The 22,347-nt window shown below is 42.7% G+C and overlaps 1 protein-coding gene across 3 annotated transcripts in view; it reads right to left on the bottom strand.

Annotated features, from left to right (window-relative positions):
• LOC131671621 (semaphorin-1A) overlaps window positions 1–22,347 on the bottom strand; it is a 229,907-nt gene that overhangs the window by 129,723 nt on the left and 77,837 nt on the right. The gene's annotated exons all lie outside the window — the stretch shown is intronic.

The following is a 22,347-nucleotide window of genomic DNA, read 5'->3' on the forward strand; positions in this document are numbered from 1 at the left end:
TCCGAGCGCTTTCGCGCGTTCGTCGGGGCGAAAGGGCCAGGCGGTGGAGCAGTCGCGAGTTACCCGGCTCGAAGCGAGCACGCGGGAATCGGTCTCCTTTCCCGCCGCGTTCGCACGGTCGGACGTCAAGCTGCGAAATAAGCAGTCACGCAGAAAAGCGTCGACCCATTTCCGCAGGGAGGCAGGGATGAGCGGCAGGTCGCTAATCGAACTTGCGTGTAACGTTCAACTTACCAGTCAAATTGATTAACGCGCTGTAATGCTAGTTGGCTCTCTCGTGTCATTGGGTTTAATCGGGCGCGAGTGCAGTGTCAGGCTGCCGTGTGTACGTGCGCGGCTGTGAACCGGGTCATCCCTTGGCGGCGGCGGCAGTCGCTCGCCGCAGAGAAGCCTTAATTAATGAGCGCCCAAGACGCCCGAGCTTTTGGCCAAGAAGAGAGAAGCCGAGAGGCGGAATTAGGAATCGACCGCGCGCTCCACCGTCGGCCACCTTTCAGCTTGGCAAAGTTGCGATCTGTACGTAGCGAGCGAACTTTGATGTGTCCGCATAATGGAATAATCCTCGCGCGAAGACGCTGACCGAGCGTAAGCTTTGATCTAGTTACGGAGGCGGATCCGGGGTACAGTCAAGTGGCGAACGTCAATACGACACCACGCTAGCGGAGAACGTTGCGCGAACAATAAGAAGAAGAGGCGGCAGAGGTAACACATTCGAATGTAAATCCCGGGCTGCAGTGGCGCATCTTTATCTCGGCCGAATTCGGCTGTACTCGCCGTGCGCTGGGAGTTTATGACGGGGAGGCAGCACCGCGGCAGCAGTAGGAATTCCCAAAGTTGCTCGCTCCCCCTATATATTCCGCGCCCGCTCGCGTTCGGACTTGGCGATAAATTATACCGCGAGAGCTGAAATTCTGCTAGTCGTAACTCTCAACTTCCTGATCCTTTTACGTCGCGCGCTCGCCGACACTGCGCCTCTCTCCTTTCTCGCTCGCTCGAGACAAGGGGTGGGATTTACTATCGCGCCCCAAGCCGCATTTCCGCGCACCGATACTCGCCGCGGATCGGCCGGACTGAGACCTGCGACCAAGCCGCTTCGCGTCGCAAAAGTCGCGCGCCGCCGACGCCCGTCTTTGGGCCGGAGACGACGCGAGCGACTTCCGGCCGGACATTCGAATTGCGAGCGAGATCGCTGCAGGGATAAGCGGCCGCGGCAGCATCTCTCAAAATAATTGAGCCGCGCCGCCGGCTCTCGTCAAAGCGAGAGGGCTGTTTGTTCACGGCTGCTTACAACTCTTTTCAGCGCTCGCCGGAGATAAGAGAGCGCGCGAGGAAAGTTTCATCGGATCCGTGCGATTCGAAGCGCAAGAACGTCCGGCGGAGCGTGAAATCAGATTTTCAAGAATTGGATTCTCCTCTCGGCGGCACGACCGAAATTTATGCAGAGCTGCGAGCGCCCAATTGAAGTACTCTTCTTCGCTGACCAAACGACTGGTGGCTGGCGCCGTACGCTGTCGCGCGTCCTCCACTGCGGACCACACGCGCGCGCGCGCGCGCACCTCGCTGCTTGTTCCCAGAGAGAAAGCGCGCGGCAATGCTTTTATTGCGCCGACGATAAATCATCGAGCACGCGCGCACTCTCTCTCCACCTCAATTTCACGGCAATTAATCACGCGACGTCGTCGTCATAGTCGCAATTAGAACGAGTCATCGCGCAAACCGGCGCCTGATCCTACGCGCGGCTCACCGAGAACTTTTCTCACGCGGCGTTCCAGCCTGGCGCGAATCTCTATTTACAAATTCCCAATGCAAACGCGAACGTAAGTCGGGCTGCGCGCTCTCGGCCTACTACAAAGAGAAGAAAAAAAGAAGCGTGCCTTGCTGCAGCCAACGTGCCTCGACTACTATCCGGGACGGAGAGAGATAGATATTCCTTTATTTGCCGTAAGGTCAAATATAAAATACAAATGATTGCACAGATCATAAATATAAACATTTCACTTGAATATAAGCTCGCGCGTGCAAGACTTTGGTGAAGAAAGTATCACAGTTAGATATAAAATAAGTCAAGGCGTCAACTATGATATAAATTTGAATGAAAAATGCAACGGAGTATAAAGCATAGTTTAGTGCTTCTCTCAGTCATTTATAATTTTCATGAAACAAACATTCAAATATTTTGTCCAAGTAATGCAGTCAGAGTAGTTGTCACTAATAAATCAATTAAGTAAAATTGCAGAGCTTAGCGATGGCAAATGTTTCAGGGCTAAGGGGAGGAAATTCCAGAGACAGATACCCATGATTTGCAATGATCTGCAGGTCGTTTCAGTTCTCGCTTCAGCCACCCTTAATTCCGCCTGCTTCGCCGTACCCGGATACCTGGACCTGTACTCGCTCAGGAGTTCAGACAGGTGACCAGACTCTCGCTGCCTCAGCACTCTGTACGTGAGCAGGGCCGTTAAATAGTCCCTGCGCTCATCCGCGCGAAGCCATCACAACCATGTCCTGTAAGGAGAAACCGACTTTCCACGCGCCACACCAAAAATCTATCGTACACATGAATTACTAAGTCTGTAGCCGCTCGCACTGTTTTTTAGAGGTTCCCAGGCAGATCACTGTACCGTAATCCGGGTGCGGACGTACCAGTGACTCCACCAGCCTACGGCGCAATGGCACTGTCGTACACAGTCTAATGAAAAGCAGACCATACAGACCTTTCTTGGCTGTTTTTTAGAGATCTGGCCCACGTGCGATCTCCACATCAACTTGGAATCTAACACGACTCTCAGCCTGGTAACCTCTTCATTGAATGGGTCAGAGAGAGAGAGAGAGAGAGAAACAAAAAAATGTCACGCAGGGATGACGACGTACAGCTGTACGAGAAAATGCTGCGTAAACATACAAGCGAGGTGCATCCATGACGCCATTAAACAGTCGGCCGACGTAAGAGGCCGACGCTCGTAAAGGCGTACCTTCGGCGGTGGAAAATTGTGCGCTATACTCATGCTTGAAATCACACGTTTAACGGGATTGAGCAGTATGAATATGCATACATTGACAAGCTGTACACTTTTTTTTTATTCGAGCCACATCGCCAAGCACTCGCTGCGAGAAACAAGCGTACGTTTAACCAATTACGATTCTTGGAGACAATGCGTATAAAAAAACCAAGTATTGATAACTCCCGTTCATTTAGAAACCTACAACGAATCTTACTTTTTGTTTAACCAACACGACTTTTACAATCAAATTCTAACAATTGATAATCATTATTGTAATATTTCTTCGTATTATTATAAACAAATTTTTAATCAACCTTCAACATCCGTTCAGTTAATCTTGTTATGAATGTTGAATGAGGATTATCGAAATCGGGTTTCGTCTCGGCAAGCCAACAAAATTAATTGTGTCTTGTCTTTAATAAAAAAAAAGCACAACTCGTCAACAATCTTTGAAAAAAGAAAAAAAGAAAAGAAAATGATTGAAGAAGGCTACTAAGCGCTTAACGCGGGAATAAGGAATTGCCAGAAGCAGCAGTAGCATCGCCCACTTTAATTTCGAACCTCCGAGTAACAGCTCCGCTCAGCCAGCGCACAAAGAGCAACAGAGGAAAATGCGTACATATCATGGGCGCCAGCGAGAAGTTGAAACGAGTCTGCCGAGGGGAAGCGAAAGTAGACGGCGCGCGGCCTTTTCTTCTTCTTTTCGGCTTTAATTCCAGCTGTGTGTGCGCGCGCGCTGCTATCCCCCCTCCCTCACTCCGAAAATTCATATACGGCGACGGCTGTTGTGTGTATATAAACGTTCGCTTGCTTTTAAGAGCCTGGCGGAAAGAGCATGTGAGCGTGTGTCCGCGCACTACTTGGTAAAAAATGAACGCTACACGAGCGCGTGCGAAAGCTCTCCGTCTGATGTAATGGAATAAGGACAGCGGCGATCCTCCCGCACGGAATTTTATTAGCACCGACTAAATTTTGTTTCATTCTTTGTTTTTTTTTTGTTGGACGTGGGGCTATTTTCCTCTTTTCCTCTTCGTGACTTCTCTCTAGTAGCCAATTTTCCTTTTACCTCCAGTTCTCGGTGCTCACAAGAACTTAACTTTTTTCCTGCGAGCCTCGACACTTTAAAAGTAAATGTGCGCCAACTTCTTTTTCGATTGTCGCAGAATACTCGGAATAAATTCAAAGAGGAGAATTTCAGCTTGAAGAATTGTCAAGACCTTGCGAATTGGCTTACAAATATATGGAGAATATGCTGGATTAGAAGGTTAGTCCGACCGCAGAAAAGAAGTGACAAGCTTAGCCATCATAAAAACTAGCAACTTGCGAAAAGCAGCCCCAGAAATAGAATGCGCGCAGCTTGCAGCGCAAGTTCGCCTCACTTTGAAGGCAGCACGCAATGTTCTGCACAGGCTGCATGACCGGGGAGGAGAGGAGGGGATGGCTTTGCGGAAGGGACGAGCTTGAATTTTGATAAAACGCGCGGAGCGCAGTCTATGGACTTGCGGGCGTCCCGCGGCCCAACAGATTAAACTTGCAAGCGAGCTTTATTATTGCTAGGGATTTTCGTCGGCAAAATACAAGTACGCTGAAAAATGCAGGCGGGTGCGGGTGATTCCAGATAAAACTTTTACGCTAACCGTTCTGTATCTCTCCCTCTCTCTCTTTGTGAAATGTGCCACGAGTTTACTTTTCACGGCGCTTTTGTGCGCGCCTGCTTTTGTCTCGGCTGCCGCTTCTTTTTGTCGCTCTCTCTCTCTCTCTCTCTCTCTCGCACGCGTGCGACTAATGGTTACACTTAATGTTTCCTTCCTTGGGCACCGTGCTATAGATTCGCGAGAATTTCGATGACGGCCAATCGGCGTTAATCTGCCCGAATTGAATGAAATCGAGCACGGCTACGTGCGCATACGTGGTACCTGATACGGAATCAATCCCAAATGGGAAAACCATACAATTTTGATTGCTTATAACTTGTATATCAACGCAGTCGAGTCATTCGGTCTCGCGTATAATTAATCAATTATTCAAGCGTATCGATATATCGCACGTAAAATTGTCAAAGTTGTAGCTGCATGGATACGTAGTAATTCGTGTTTGATTAACCCATTAAAGCCCACGCTAAGACTGGTTGAGATAGCGACAAACAAACTGTGCTATCTTTTGCATAAGTGAAAAATAAAATATACGTATTTTTTTTTATGTTATTTTCAATTGTTTATAACAAATTATTTAAACAAATTACAAAAAAATTCATAATTATCAAAATCTAAATGCGGGAATCGATTCTGGAGGTGAAATCAAGACGAAAACCTATATAACACTTTTTTGTCAGAATTCAATTTGTTAGTGTAACGTAGGAATAAACAATTGCATGTTGGGGAGAAAAAGTGACCATGTCAAGTCCCAAGCAAAATCTATCTGGAATAGCAAAAAATAAACTGTGCTATCCTTTGCATAAGTGAAAAATAAAATATATATATTTTTTCTTATGTCATTTGCAATTGTTTATAACAAACTATTTAAACAAATTATAAAAAAATTTATAATTTTCAAAATCTGAATGCGGAAATCGATTCTGGGGGTAAAGTTTAGACGAAAACCTATATAACACTTTTCTGTCAGAGGCCAATTAGTTATTGTAATGAAGGAAGAAACATTCGGCCTCCTGAGAGTGTTTCAAAAAATCGTATAAAATGAAGCTAATTATTGTATTTATCCATCAATATTGGCATGAATTATTGTAAATATAATCGGTGGGATTGAATTATTGTTCATTGCCATGTCCTTCTTTATGACTTTTGCAAACAGGCATAGAACATTTCTCACAATACCATTCCGTTCTTGTCCGACATGTTGAAATTCCACATTTCCTAAGACTCCCATGTTTCATCACGTGTTCTTGGGATGAAGTTTCACTCTGTTTCTGTCGTTTGGGGGGACGTTTGGAAGATAACTTGTCAATATAATATTCACAAACTTCTTGAACAATATCTTTGGAACCTTTTCTTTCGTCTGGATGTAACTTATTGTAAATCACTGTAGCGTTTGCTAAGGATGCTTGGATGAGCCGTAATACAAGGCACCATGTCCATTTCTTACTTCGAATTGTAGGCATCAAAGCATTACAGTGTTGATCATGTAGATCGACGCCACCCATGTGTTCATTATACATAGAGAAACAATGAGGAAAAAGAATAGATTTTTTCGATGATTCCTGCCATCTCTGCATTTCAACTTTTGGTTCATTTCCATATTTCGAAGAGAGAATCGATACTGGCTTTGAGTCCATAACTGTAATATAATTCAATTTTGAATTCACTTCATGCATTGAAATAGTGTATCCTCTTTTAGCTTTTTTTGGCATTTCGACTTTCACTTTCACACGATTATGCCGAACAGTTCCTGTCGCCGATAAACCATTTTTTTTCAAATGAATCATAAGATCTGGGTTTGTGAAAAAGTTGTCAAAATAAATATGATACTTTTTCAGTTCTTCTCTCTGTGTTTTTTCTAATAAATTCGAAAGTAACTTTATCACCACTCTAGACCCTAAACCAACGGCAACTAAAGGATTTCGTTCATCGATTCCTGATTTACCAGTGTAAATATCAAGATCATATATATACCCATCAGAAGAACAGACTGCCCATTCTTTTATTCCAAATCTAATGGGTTTATTCCTTATACATTGCTTGATACCAAACCTACCAAAGTATTTTACCATTATCTCATCTATTGATAAATTATAGTCAAAGAAACCAAATTGCATACAATTCTCACGAAACATATCATACAGAGTTCTAACCTTCCAGACTTTATCATTTTGATCAGTTTCTTGAAGTTTATAGAATCGTATGTTCTTTTTTATGGCAACGAAATTATTTCTAGACATAAGTTCCGCAATTACTGGACACTGAAGTATTCGCTTTTTTGACCAGTAATCACGAATACTTTTTCTAGAATTGAAGATAGTAATCATTATGATTGTAATAAATTTTTCTAGATCATCCATACATAAATCAAAATGATTTTCAGAAGTGGCTTCAATGATATGGTTTTTCATTGATTTCGAAAAGAAAACCTCAAACAACTCAAAAGCATTTTTGGATTGCAATGATGAAATAGGTGAAATATTGAAGTTGCTCTCGACATGCGGAGAAATATCATTCAAAGCATCATTTTTCCAACTGTACTTATGATTCGGTTCCAACAATTTCTGAGTACTTGTGTATGTACTTTTAACATGTTCGTAAGAACCTGATGGTAATTCATTTGATAATGTATCTTCATTTGGATCACCGTCCGAATCTCCATCTGAACTTTCATATTCATTAGGAATGAATGCTATATCAATATGTTGACCTTCATCACTATCAGAATCTTCAACTAAATTTGGTAGATCGCTAATTCTCCGTCTCGGCATTATCAGTAACGTTACCAATTTAGAACAAAATAAAAACTAAAAGTTTTCCGAAATTATTATTTCAAAGAATAGATCCAATGTATAAATGTTTTCAACCGTTAGCCCGCCACTCAAACGTGATCTCTAACACGGAAGGATTTACGAAATGAAATAAACTTATCCAATTACAGTATAAGATCTCAAAATTTATCAGTAAAAAATACTGATATGATTCCAGATACCATGTGTGAGAATGAAAACACTTATTTGTCAATAGTTTATTTCTACATAAAGATATCAAATTGAACTCTGACAAAAAAGTGTTATATAGGTTTTCATCTCAATTTTATCCCCCGAATCGATTTCCGCATTCAGATTTTGAAAATTATGAATTTTTTTGTAATTTGTTTAAATAATTTGTTATAAACAATTGCAAATGACATAAGAAAAAATATATATATTTTATTTTTCACTTATGCAAAGGATAGCACAGTTTATTTTTTGCTATTCCAGATAGATTTTGCTTGGGACTTGACATGGTCACTTTTTCTCCCCAACATGCAATTGTTTATTCCTACGTTACACTAACAAATTGAATTCTGACAAAAAAGTGTTATATAGGTTTTCGTCTTGATTTCACCTCCAGAATCGATTCCCGCATTTAGATTTTGATAATTATGAATTTTTTTGTAATTTGTTTAAATAATTTGTTATAAACAATTGAAAATAACATAAAAAAAAATACGTATATTTTATTTTTCACTTATGCAAAAGATAGCACAATTTGTTTGTCGCTATCTCAACCAGTCTTAGCGTGGGCTTTAATGGGTTAAGTTATGGAGTCGGGGCGGACATTTCGAGCTTATCGAATGGACAGAGAGAGAGAGAGAGTTGGGCGCGAGCAAAGGTCTGTGTATATCGCACGTGAAATTGATATTTTGAAGATGAATGTTATTCGCAGACTGGGAGAGGCAAACAATTCAATTACCCGGATTAATTACCATACTGGTGCGCTCGACCTGCGGTATACGTTCTCCGGTTTACGCAAAATATCGATTTCACTTTTGGTCGCGTCAACAATAGAGGAGACCAAGGAAGACTGAACCAACCGTGCATTCTTCTCGCCAGATCGAATGCCGTGGAATAATCGCGAACGATCCTTCGGCCGCGCGCGCGTTAAATCGCGAAAAGTAAAATACCGAGAGAACATATTGCTTTGGCGTTCTTTCTCTCTCTTGCTCTACGCGCGTCCGATAACAACTGTCAATTTTCACGGGTGACGAGCGTCAATTCGAGAACTGCTCGAGAGCCGTCACCTATCGTCATATGTACGCGAAGCTACTTTCAAGTTGTCTTTTTTGTTTACTCGGTTGGTCTATCCGACGAGATTTCGATATAGCAAGCAGTATATTCCTTGTTAAAACTCGATTACTCACCAATACAGAAAGAGCGAAGTTGGCTAATTCAGTAAATGCTTACCTGAAACAAAAGAGACAATCGCGAATAAATATGACTTATAATTGTTGTGAAAATCGATAAAATTGAGTGAATTTTGTTTTATAAAATATAAGCCGAATATAAAAGTAAAAAAAAAACTGGTCAAAGCGCTTTAGTCGAACGTCAATTTTCATGAAACATCACTTTGAGCAAAATAAAGCTATTCCGCATTAAGTAAATTTTCATGACGGTAAGAGCAAAGAATGAATTATCACCTATATTTAATCTCCGTAACACTTATTAGTTAATAATTATACGATGACAGTTGAAATTACGCGAACACAGAGTTAAAAGAAAATAAGAGACGAAATAAAATGAAAGGTGGAGACACGAAGCGCAAGCTGCTTCATTAGAGATCACGGCAGCGTGAAAATGAAAAGGAAAAAGAAACGAGGAACACAGCAGCATCGAGCTGACGCGCAGAACGATAATTAGGAGCTTCGCTGATGTAGCAGCAACAGAGTAGCAGCAGAGTAGTCGGGGGTTAATAATGGCGCGGTGTGATGTTCAGCAAGCGATTATTAAAACGAGCACGGACGTGAGAGGATCAAATTAACGACGCACTCTCGTCGTAAAAGCAATATTTATCGCTGAAGAGAACAATAAAGAAAGCGGAAAAAATCCACCGATGACGCTGCAAGCTTGCGCATACGTCGACGAAGATTATCCAAAAAAAAAAAAAACAGGTTAAAGTAACGATAATCGCGCGAGCTCCCGTGCTGCGAAATCGACGCGCACTAGACATATGTACTCCCAAAGCTTGCGCTATCTGCCATAATAAAGTTTTCTTTTTACGAGCACGTTGGCCCTTTGTCTTCTTCTTTCATCGTCTTTCGCGCTTATGAATAACAGAGGCAAATGCTATTATCGCTCGTTTGCAATGTAAATCTCCGCGCGCGTGCGCATTTACATGTGAAACGATCTACGCACTTCTGGCCGCGGCCACTGTGCGACGGGTCGAATTCACAAAATACACCCTTCTTCGGGTTGACGCGCACGGAAAGGCTTCACTATTAGCGGATCGTGGCCTCGACATTGTCTGTAAAAAATTGTTTGCCGCTTACTTTTACGGTATGTCTTGTGGCATTGAGTTGTAAAAGAAAAGTTTGCGCGCGCATCCGAAGTTTAATACAAGCTTGCGCAGGTCTGACAGTTTGCCAGATACGCACGACTATTTGAATAAGAGGGCCCGGTGGAGTATTCACGAGTATGGCCAGATATTGTCCATCGAAAGCTCAGTGGCAATGGGAGGTAATAAATGATTAAATTAATCAGCCAAGGACTTCCATTAACGCGGTGAAGCGCCGACTAAGAGATTTGCGCAACGTATAAGTTTTCTCTCTCGAATAAACTGCGTGGTCGTGAATAACGATAGATCAGCTCTTAACGCCAGCAGCTGCATCAAAGACATTCCGTCCTCGCTGGAAATTCCGATCGAGGCACTTATCGCTGAAGTAATTAAAAGGCGAGTGGCGCTAGGTAGCGAGGCTGGCAGGCAGCACACAGTGTAAATCTTTGGCGCGAACTCGAAGCGGCAGCGAAGCTATAGCGCGCACGAGCGCGCAGCCCTCGAGCGTGATTCGACCTTGGCTGTGGCGGCGAAGTTGCCGGGAGTGAGGGCATTGATTAACCCGAGGCCAGTCATTTCGGACATGTTCGGCCCTTTCAAGGGATCTCGCGTGCAATTAGCGCTACGTGCTTCGCTCACTGATAATTATGTCGTGCTGGTGGTCGGCGCGTCGCAAGGGGCGCGACGCACGGCGGCCGAAGCATGCGAGCACAGAGGCACGTCGGATTGGTACTCCATCTCGCCGCGCACACTGGCCAGACACTGTTTCCCTCTTGTCCGTCTCTCACTTTGATATAGGAGGGGCCGCGCGACTGCGGAAGAGCAGCTCGAACCTCGTGCTCGCCCGCTTTTCAATATTTCGAGTGTGCGAAAACGCTTTTTCGCCCTCGCACGCGCCCAAGCATACGTGGCGAGAGAGAGAGAGAGAGAGAGAGAGAGACGAGGGTGCGGTGCACGCACGACAGTTCGAAGCAAGTGCTTGCCAACGATCGAGCTCGCGATTATTTGATCAACTCACTTTAAGGTACCTTCGGTCTCTTCATATTTGTCAAGCGCTTAAACGTATTTAATTTTATCGGGCGAATGAGGAAAACTTTGATATTGGCAATGGTAATGTGATCCTGGTTATGTCAAACAACGCTATTCAAGCACAATCGAAAAATAGCGCTTTATTATTCCAATGAAATCTGAACGGACAGAGCAGTTTGTAAACTTGCTCAATCTTCGCGTTTAAACTCTCTCGGCTAAAAGTTAACTAGATAAAATACAAAATCAAAGGAGAGAGAAAATAAGCCTTCAGCAAAGACAGTATCAAACTCCGATCCGGATTAAGCCCGCACAATTTATATCCCCGACAAAATCCAACATCGCTGCTGTTTCCTCTCTCTTTCTCTCGAAAAAAAAATGTCCCTTTTTTCCCACATCCAAAAAATAACAACGACGAAATCTGCATCCACCGCTATGCACTTCCTTTTTCTCTGCCCGCTTCTCATCAGTATTCGCAACCTCTGGGCAGCAGCAGCACTTTTTTATTCATGCATTTTGCCTTTTCTCTTTTTTTGTTGCGTATTTTGGTGCCAAATAGAAAAGTGGAGAAAGAGAAAGAGAGAGAGGGAGAGAGAGAGAGAGAGAAAGTCGGGGAAAGGTTTATCCGACGAGCGATCGATATAAGTGTACACGCCGAGGAATTCCATTGAGAGAGTGAGCGAGCGTAGTGTAATTTTTTCCGTCCTCTTTGTGTCGCTATCTGCTTGAAAACGTTGTTTTGGCACTTTTTGCTTTTCGCGATTGTTCGCTCTTCTATGTGACTTTTGTCCGTCGTAGCCAAGTTTTTTGACGCATGATGCAGGATCGGAGCTATGTTTTATGATGTTTTGCCCAGACGTTACCTGCCGGATGTAGTGCACATCGGTGCAACGCGTCGCCAAAAAATCGAATTTCGCAAAAAGCTGAGTGCAACGGCACGCGCGCTAGCTCCGTTAACAAAAGCGAGTTGGACGGCCAATATTTTCAAGAAAATCCTGCACTAGGAAAATTAATTCCGCCTTCTTTTCTTGATCGAGTTATCGCGTCGATCTCGCCCAACGAAATTTCCTTTCTGCTTCGAGAATCCGATTATCTCGGACGTGGTCAATAATTTACCGCCACGCCACATATTTACCTTTATATTCTTTCTCTTGCGCTTCCCCGCAGGGAAGATCCTCCCGGCCGCGAACGCGTATAATCAAAACGTTGAAGAAGAAAAGCAGCAGACGAAAAACTTTCTTGTCCGAAAAAGTTCACAAATGGGATGCTATCGCACGCGGCGTAAAAAAAATAACAGCTTGAAAATGATAAAAGTACAAAGTAGCCAGGGGAGGGGGAGTAGCGATTCTTCGGAACACGCGCATTAACAATGGCGCGCACAAGAGAGTTGCTCGTTTTTTTTTTTCTTTCGAGAAAGGGCGCTTTCGTCCGGGTGGTGCGCGCCAAAGAGAGAGAAACTTTTTCCTGGGAGGCGGAAGTGCTCGGCGCGCACCTGCTCGGAGGAAGCAAGCAAGCGCGAGGTAAGGTAGCGCGTCGCTCCCTCCTCGCGCTTTTTTCTCCAATCGCCAAATGCAGTTTTCTCTCTCTCTCTCTCTCTCTCTCTCTCTCTCTCTCTTTCTCTCTCATTCAAGGGCTCGCCTCTGAATTCGCGTGCAATGAATTCCCATACGCGCGCGCGCACTTTTTCACCTCGTGCGCGTGCGAGTAAAGCGAGTTTTGAAATGAAGTAAGACGATTTGACTCGCTTCGGCGAGCTTCGCATTGGTAAGTCACACTGCTTTTGTTCAATTTGAATAATCCAGCCGCGCTACCTGGCGAAGTCTCGCGCAAGAAAAATAGGAAAAACTTGGCACTTTAGCGCGGGCGAGGCCAAATCTCTTGACAAAAGCTGCCACCTCAGGAATAACGGTTTCGATGTCATTTCTGACTTTTCCTATGCGCCTGCGCTTATTTTTTCTCGTGCGACGAGACAAGCAAAGTTCCTCGAAGCTCCTCGCAACGAACATTGTTCAAACTTGGCTCTTCAACGCGAAATTATAATTCAACTGTAAGCAATCGACTTGGGAAACAAATTTACTCGCCAAAGTGCACACGTCCATTTTCGATAATTCAATAAAATCCAGACGCAAGCTTTGGCCACCTTGCGTGCAAACAATCGAGAGAGAAAATGCATAAATACGAGAGGCAGCAGCGCAACAGCAGACCACTAACTCGATAACGCTGACCGCAAGAAGATGGAAAAAAACAACGACGACCGGGAAATTTAATATACGCCGCGTAATGACAGTTGCAGGGCGAAGCGAAAGAAACCAGGCGGAAAGAGAGAGAAAGAGAGAGTTTAAAACTCGATCGGCAAACATCGGGATGAAAAGTTTCGGTTGTCGTCTCTGGCCCGGTGACTCACTTAACCCCCTCGATGCTCGGACAAAGGAAAATCCGTTTGACGAGCTGCTACTGCCGAGTTGTTTGCTTGCTTTCTCTCCCGCGACGACGTTTTATTGCAAGCTCTTTTCGTCTTTTGTTCGAAGCGCGCTCTTTCGTTGCGCCAAGCTTCGCCTGCTTCCGAATTTTCGCTTTTCTCCTTTTTATACACGGCGGATTTGTACCGAAATAAACTTGTTATACAATCGTGACTTCGATCGAGGCGCGTACATTGCCGCTTATTTCTTCGTTACTCGTGACATCGAACGAAGAATAGAGCCGTTCGATCACCCTCGACGACTGTTATACGCTTAAAAATCAGGCTTGTCACACGCTGCAGCATTTGTAAAGTGAGTCAAGCGAATCGAAGCGCTCGCGAAATATCCAATTGTTGAAGGTGAAAACATTCGCGTGGCTGATGGCATTAGTCGAAAGCATACATGTATCGAAGGCAGCGACAAGGAAGAAAATGAAATTGAAAGATAAACTCGGGTCAAAGTAAGATCGGAAACTGCATAATAAAACGCTAAAGCTTGAGCTGTAAACAGATTTGCGCGATGGCATAAAGCGCGCGTTCAGATTGGAATGTAGAAATATGGAGTTGAAAAGAGAGAAAATCGAACGGGGAGTATAGGATTTACAACTAAGCAGTAGCGCGACTTGCTTCGCCGCAACCAAAAAGAAATTCGAATAATGCCTAACAAGTTTACTCTCTCTCTCTCTCTCTCTCTCTCTCTCTCTCTCTCACTTTAGGAAAATCGAAGCTTCGAAATTTATACTGCAAATTTGATTTCCATGTAAAGTGGCCGGGCCCCGACGCGATAAATTCTTGGCCTGCCGATCGAGAGAGAGTAAAAGCTCGATTGGCCACGCTTACGTAATTTCAATGGCTGCTGCCGGGGCATTCGGTCGTCTGATCGACGGCGCTTTCGGCGAAAGATTGCACTGCTCCAGATTCACGCTCGCTGACGAATGTTCGCTGATTATTCGGCTCGATATAGTCCCTCGGTCCCCTTTCCAGATGGGATTGCTTCCAGCGAGCGGCAAACGGACTTTACTTACGTTTTTATTTCCCAGGCTACCGCCGCGCTCCACTACCCTAAATTGATATTTTTTATTTCTTTCTTCTCATCCGACGCAACCACTCGTCTTCTACACTTTTTTTCAATTCTTCCGTTCAATTCGAATCGATAAGTAGCTACGCTGGACGGCGTTAATTTTTTTTTATCCACAGAGTGTACGACGCGAAATGCGAAAGTTAATCAAATCAGCATACTATGCTGGTCAACTTTCTATAAAAGTAAATATTTCAGTCATAATTAACGTACTATATTCCATTGTGTCAAACGGCTTATTCGAACGCTGCAACGATCGAGAATATAGAGTGAAAATAAATACGAAGCTTTATAAATAGAAAGCCTGTCGTTGTACACGATTGACGTAATAATATCGACGACGAGGCAAATAAAACAAAGGGGCAGCAAAGGGTTGCTTTAATAAAGTTTTATTCTCGTATCGACGCAAATGGAATTACACTCATCAGTAACGAGGCATCTATAATCAGCGAATACGCATGTCAAATGAAAATCCAACAAACAAATAATTCGATCGTCCTGCGCGCATCGGGATTTAGCCGCTCAATCAAAACGACATTTCCTTTCCGTGGATTCAATCAGCGTCTCCTATCGATCCGGAAGAAATTAACGTTGCAGAAAAAAAAAAAGAAAAGGAAACGCGCACGCGTCCCCAACCGAGTAAATTTAAACGGAAAAAGAGCAAACCAACGACCATTCGCGATCTATATGTACATACATATATAGAGAGAGCGAGTTCGATTAACGACTCGATCTTCCCCCAAATAAGCTTTTCATTCCGGCGGCGAGAACGTAAAGCGCTATCCGAGTACGTGTCCGAGTGCCAGCTCCGATAAAAAAAGAGAGCGCGCTGCCAGGACCCAAGGACTATTCTTATACGCTTTTACGAACGTCGCGCTTACTTTTTCGTTTTCTTTTTCTTTTGCTTTTTTTTTGTCAGGTTGATCGATTGATCTTTGTTTGATTTCTTCTTGTAGGTTAGCTCTGTGCGCACCATTTTTCTTTATTCTAGCTTGACTTTTCTAACGAGAAATACTTTTGGTTTACTTTACCGACGTGCGAGGATCTAAAAAAAAGTATAGTTGGAGTTTAATTTAATCTTCGAGGTTCGTTTTCGCGTTAACGGCCGATCCGCGTACTCGTAAATGGAATTACAGTGAACCAGTACAGAATCGAGTGTAACGTGAAATTTTATCACGCGTAACTTGGATTTGACATATATCGATTCATGTCGAAACCGCGTATCAATATCATCAACTTAATATTGGCATTAGCAGTTTTCGTTTGAACTTACTTGTCCATGACAGACGTTGAACGCGATTGTCACGCGAGATAACCACTGATAGCTGCAGCCCAATAAATTTGATTTGAAATAGGATCAAGTGCTGCATAGCAAAAGCATCTTACATGGGTATTTCGCCATAACAAACATGATTGTGAAGTTTGCAACGTTCATCGTGAACGAAAAAATCGAAAATTTAAATATGAGGATTTGACTTCATATATTGCTATAAATATCAAACTAACAATATAAAATACTATAGTCAGTAGTTTATTCGATTCCCAACGCCTAAAAACCACCCTTAAGACAGTTTACACACGAGCAAAGGCGAAGCTGGCTTCTATAAATTTGTGTATTAAAAAACACCACAAAATTCAGCGCTTAAAAGAATTTTAAGAAGAAGAGAATAATACTCCCGTCGGAACGCACCCTGTACACTCTGACACCCTTGCAAAGACTGGCGTCTCATGCGCGCAAAGGCAAAATCAGCGCGTTTTAATTTGATTTTTCCAAAACACCCAAAAATAATTTTATCAAAATTATTTCATCATAGAAAGCATACAATTATCTACCCGTGAGCGAAGTTTCGTGCGTCGGAACGCATCCTGTACACTCTGACACCCTTGCAAAGCATGGCGTCTCATGCGCGCAAAGGTGAAATCAGCTCGATTTAATTTATTTTTTCCAAAACACCCAAAAAAAATTTTATCAAAATTATTTCATCATAGAAAGCATACAATTATCTATCCGTGAGCGAAGTTTCGTGCGTCGGAACGCACCCTACTCACCCTGACACCCTTGCAAATCTTGGCATCCCATGCGCGCAAAGGCAAAATCAGCGCGTTTTAATTTGATTTTTCCAAAACACCCAAAAATAATTTTATCAAAAGTATTTTATCATAGAAAGCATACAATGATCTATCCATGAGCCAAGTTTCGTGCGTCGGAACGCACCCTACTCACCCTGACACCCTTGCAAATCTTGGCATCCCATGCGCGCAAAGGCATAATCAGCTCGATTTAATTTATTTTTTCCAAAACACCCAAAAAAAATTTTATCAAAATTATTTCATCATAGAAAGCATACAATTATCAACCCGTGAGCGAAGTTTCGTGCGTCGGAACGCACCCTGTACACTCTGACACCCTTGCAAAGACTGGCGTCTCATGCGCGCAAAGGCAAAATCAGCGCGTTTTAATTTGATTTTTCCAAAACACCCAAAAATAATTTTATCAAAATTATTTCATCATAGAAAGCATACAATTATCTACCCGTGAGCGAAGTTTCGTGCGTCGGAACGCACCCTGTACACTCTGACACCCTTGCAAAGACTGGCGTCTCATGCGCGCAAAGGCAAAATCAGCGCGTTTTAATTTGATTTTTCCAAAACACCCAAAAAAAATTTTATCAAAATTATTTCATCATAGAAAGCATACAATTATCTATCCGTGAGCGAAGTTTCGTGCGTCGGAACGCACCCTACTCACCCTGACACCCTTGCAAATCTTGGCATCCCATGCGCGCAAAGGCAAAATCAGCGCGTTTTAATTTGATTTTTCCAAAACACCCAAAAATAATTTTATCAAAATTATTTCATCATAGAAAGCATACAATTATCTACCCGTGAGCGAAGTTTCGTGCGTCGGAACGCACCCTGTACACTCTGACACCCTTGCAAAGACTGGCGTCTCATGCGCGCAAAGGCAAAATCAGCGCGTTTTAATTTGATTTTTCCAAAACACCCAAAAATAATTTTATCAAAATTATTTCATCATAGAAAGCATACAATTATCTACCCGTGAGCGAAGTTTCGTGCGTCGGAACGCATCCTGTACACTCTGACACCCTTGCAAAGCATGGCGTCTCATGCGCGCAAAGGTGAAATCAGCTCGATTTAATTTATTTTTTCCAAAACACCCAAAAAAAATTTTATCAAAATTATTTCATCATAGAAAGCATACAATTATCTATCCGTGAGCGAAGTTTCGTGCGTCGGAACGCACCCTACTCACCCTGACACCCTTGCAAATCTTGGCATCCCATGCGCGCAAAGGCAAAATCAGCGCGTTTTAATTTGATTTTTCCAAAACACCCAAAAATAATTTTATCAAAAGTATTTTATCATAGAAAGCATACAATGATCTATCCATGAGCCAAGTTTCGTGCGTCGGAACGCACCCTACTCACCCTGACACCCTTGCAAATCTTGGCATCCCATGCGCGCAAAGGCATAATCAGCTCGATTTAATTTATTTTTTCCAAAACACCCAAAAAAAATTTTATCAAAATTATTTCATCATAGAAAGCATACAATTATCAACCCGTGAGCGAAGTTTCGTGCGTCGGAACGCACCCTGTACACTCTGACACCCTTGCAAAGACTGGCGTCTCATGCGCGCAAAGGCAAAATCAGCGCGTTTTAATTTGATTTTTCCAAAACACCCAAAAATAATTTTATCAAAATTATTTCATCATAGAAAGCATACAATTATCTACCCGTGAGCGAAGTTTCGTGCGTCGGAACGCACCCTGTACACTCTGACACCCTTGCAAAGACTGGCGTCTCATGCGCGCAAAGGCAAAATCAGCGCGTTTTAATTTGATTTTTCCAAAACACCCAAAAAAAATTTTATCAAAATTATTTCATCATAGAAAGCATACAATTATCTATCCGTGAGCGAAGTTTCGTGCGTCGGAACGCACCCTACTCACCCTGACACCCTTGCAAATCTTGGCATCCCATGCGCGCAAAGGCAAAATCAGCGCGTTTTAATTTGATTTTTCCAAAACACCCAAAAATAATTTTATCAAAATTATTTCATCATAGAAAGCATACAATTATCTACCCGTGAGCGAAGTTTCGTGCGTCGGAACGCACCCTGTACACTCTGACACCCTTGCAAAGACTGGCGTCTCATGCGCGCAAAGGCAAAATCAGCGCGTTTTAATTTGATTTTTCCAAAACACCCAAAAATAATTTTATCAAAATTATTTCATCATAGAAAGCATACAATTATCTACCCGTGAGCGAAGTTTCGTGCGTCGGAACGCACCCTGTACACTCTGACACCCTTGCAAAGACTGGCGTCTCATGCGCGCAAAGGCAAAATCAGCGCGTTTTAATTTGATTTTTCCAAAACACCCAAAAAAAATTTTATCAAAATTATTTCATCATAGAAAGCATACAATTATCTATCCGTGAGCGAAGTTTCGTGCGTCGGAACGCACCCTACTCACCCTGACACCCTTGCAAATCTTGGCATCCCATGCGCGCAAAGGCAAAATCAGCGCGTTTTAATTTGATTTTTCCAAAACACCCAAAAATAATTTTATCAAAATTATTTCATCATAGAAAGCATACAATTATCTACCCGTGAGCGAAGTTTCGTGCGTCGGAACGCACCCTGTACACTCTGACACCCTTGCAAAGACTGGCGTCTCATGCGCGCAAAGGCAAAATCAGCGCGTTTTAATTTGATTTTTCCAAAACACCCAAAAATAATTTTATCAAAATTATTTCATCATAGAAAGCATACAATTATCTACCCGTGAGCGAAGTTTCGTGCGTCGGAACGCACCCTGTACACTCTGACACCCTTGCAAAGACTGGCGTCTCATGCGCGCAAAGGCAAAATCAGCGCGTTTTAATTTGATTTTTCCAAAACACCCAAAAAAAATTTTATCAAAATTATTTCATCATAGAAAGCATACAATTATCTATCCGTGAGCGAAGTTTCGTGCGTCGGAACGCACCCTACTCACCCTGACACCCTTGCAAATCTTGGCATCCCATGCGCGCAAAGGCAAAATCAGCGCGTTTTAATTTGATTTTTCCAAAACACCCAAAAATAATTTTATCAAAATTATTTCATCATAGAAAGCATACAATTATCTACCCGTGAGCGAAGTTTCGTGCGTCGGAACGCACCCTGTACACTCTGACACCCTTGCAAAGACTGGCGTCTCATGCGCGCAAAGGCAAAATCAGCGCGTTTTAATTTGATTTTTCCAAAACACCCAAAAATAATTTTATCAAAATTATTTCATCATAGAAAGCATACAATTATCTACCCGTGAGCGAAGTTTCGTGCGTCGGAACGCATCCTGTACACTCTGACACCCTTGCAAAGCATGGCGTCTCATGCGCGCAAAGGTGAAATCAGCTCGATTTAATTTATTTTTTCCAAAACACCCAAAAAAAATTTTATCAAAATTATTTCATCATAGAAAGCATACAATTATCTATCCGTGAGCGAAGTTTCGTGCGTCGGAACGCACCCTACTCACCCTGACACCCTTGCAAATCTTGGCATCCCATGCGCGCAAAGGCAAAATCAGCGCGTTTTAATTTGATTTTTCCAAAACACCCAAAAATAATTTTATCAAAAGTATTTTATCATAGAAAGCATACAATGATCTATCCATGAGCCAAGTTTCGTGCGTCGGAACGCACCCTACTCACCCTGACACCCTTGCAAATCTTGGCATCCCATGCGCGCAAAGGCATAATCAGCTCGATTTAATTTATTTTTTCCAAAACACCCAAAAAAAATTTTATCAAAATTATTTCATCATAGAAAGCATACAATTATCAACCCGTGAGCGAAGTTTCGTGCGTCGGAACGCACCCTGTACACTCTGACACCCTTGCAAAGACTGGCGTCTCATGCGCGCAAAGGCAAAATCAGCGCGTTTTAATTTGATTTTTCCAAAACACCCAAAAATAATTTTATCAAAATTATTTCATCATAGAAAGCATACAATTATCTACCCGTGAGCGAAGTTTCGTGCGTCGGAACGCACCCTGTACACTCTGACACCCTTGCAAAGACTGGCGTCTCATGCGCGCAAAGGCAAAATCAGCGCGTTTTAATTTGATTTTTCCAAAACACCCAAAAAAAATTTTATCAAAATTATTTCATCATAGAAAGCATACAATTATCTATCCGTGAGCGAAGTTTCGTGCGTCGGAACGCACCCTACTCACCCTGACACCCTTGCAAATCTTGGCATCCCATGCGCGCAAAGGCAAAATCAGCGCGTTTTAATTTGATTTTTCCAAAACACCCAAAAATAATTTTATCAAAATTATTTCATCATAGAAAGCATACAATTATCTACCCGTGAGCGAAGTTTCGTGCGTCGGAACGCACCCTGTACACTCTGACACCCTTGCAAAGACTGGCGTCTCATGCGCGCAAAGGCAAAATCAGCGCGTTTTAATTTGATTTTTCCAAAACACCCAAAAATAATTTTATCAAAATTATTTCATCATAGAAAGCATACAATTATCTACCCGTGAGCGAAGTTTCGTGCGTCGGAACGCACCCTGTACACTCTGACACCCTTGCAAAGACTGGCGTCTCATGCGCGCAAAGGCAAAATCAGCGCGTTTTAATTTGATTTTTCCAAAACACCCAAAAAAAATTTTATCAAAATTATTTCATCATAGAAAGCATACAATTATCTATCCGTGAGCGAAGTTTCGTGCGTCGGAACGCACCCTACTCACCCTGACACCCTTGCAAATCTTGGCATCCCATGCGCGCAAAGGCAAAATCAGCGCGTTTTAATTTGATTTTTCCAAAACACCCAAAAATAATTTTATCAAAATTATTTCATCATAGAAAGCATACAATTATCTACCCGTGAGCGAAGTTTCGTGCGTCGGAACGCACCCTGTACACTCTGACACCCTTGCAAAGACTGGCGTCTCATGCGCGCAAAGGCAAAATCAGCGCGTTTTAATTTGATTTTTCCAAAACACCCAAAAAAAATTTTATCAAAATTATTTCATCATAGAAAGCATACAATTATCTATCCGTGAGCGAAGTTTCGTGCGTCGGAACGCACCCTGTACACTCTGACACCCTTGCAAAGCATGGCGTCTCATGCGCGCAAAGGCAAAATCAGCGCGTTTTAATTTGATTTTTCCAAAACACCCAAAAAAAATTTTATCAAAATTATTTCATCATAGAAAGCATACAATTATCAACCCGTGAGCGAAGTTTCGTGCGTCGGAACGCACCCTACTCACCCTGACACCCTTGCAAATCTTGGCATCCCATGCGCGCAAAGGCATAATCAGCTCGATTTAATTTATTTTTTCCAAAACACCCAAAAAAAATTTTATCAAAATTATTTCATCATAGAAAGCATACAATTATCAACCCGTGAGCGAAGTTTCGTGCGTCGGAACGCACCCTGTACACTCTGACACCCTTGCAAAGACTGGCGTCTCATGCGCGCAAAGGCAAAATCAGCGCGTTTTAATTTGATTTTTCCAAAACACCCAAAAAAAATTTTATCAAAATTATTTCATCATAGAAAGCATACAATTATCAACCCGTGAGCGAAGTTTCGTGCGTCGGAACGCACCCTGTACACTCTGACACCCTTGCAAAGACTGGCGTCTCATGCGCGCAAAGGCAAAATCAGCGCGTTTTAATTTGATTTTTCCAAAACACCCAAAAATAATTTTATCAAAATTATTTCATCATAGAAAGCATACAATTATCTATCCGTGAGCGAAGTTTCGTGCGTCGGAACGCACCCT

The sequence above is a fragment of the Phymastichus coffea genome, unplaced genomic scaffold (genome assembly GCF_024137745.1).
Source record: "Phymastichus coffea isolate CEN01 unplaced genomic scaffold, Cenicafe_Pcof_1.1 PCOF00130, whole genome shotgun sequence".
NCBI lineage: Eukaryota > Metazoa > Arthropoda > Insecta > Hymenoptera > Eulophidae > Phymastichus > Phymastichus coffea.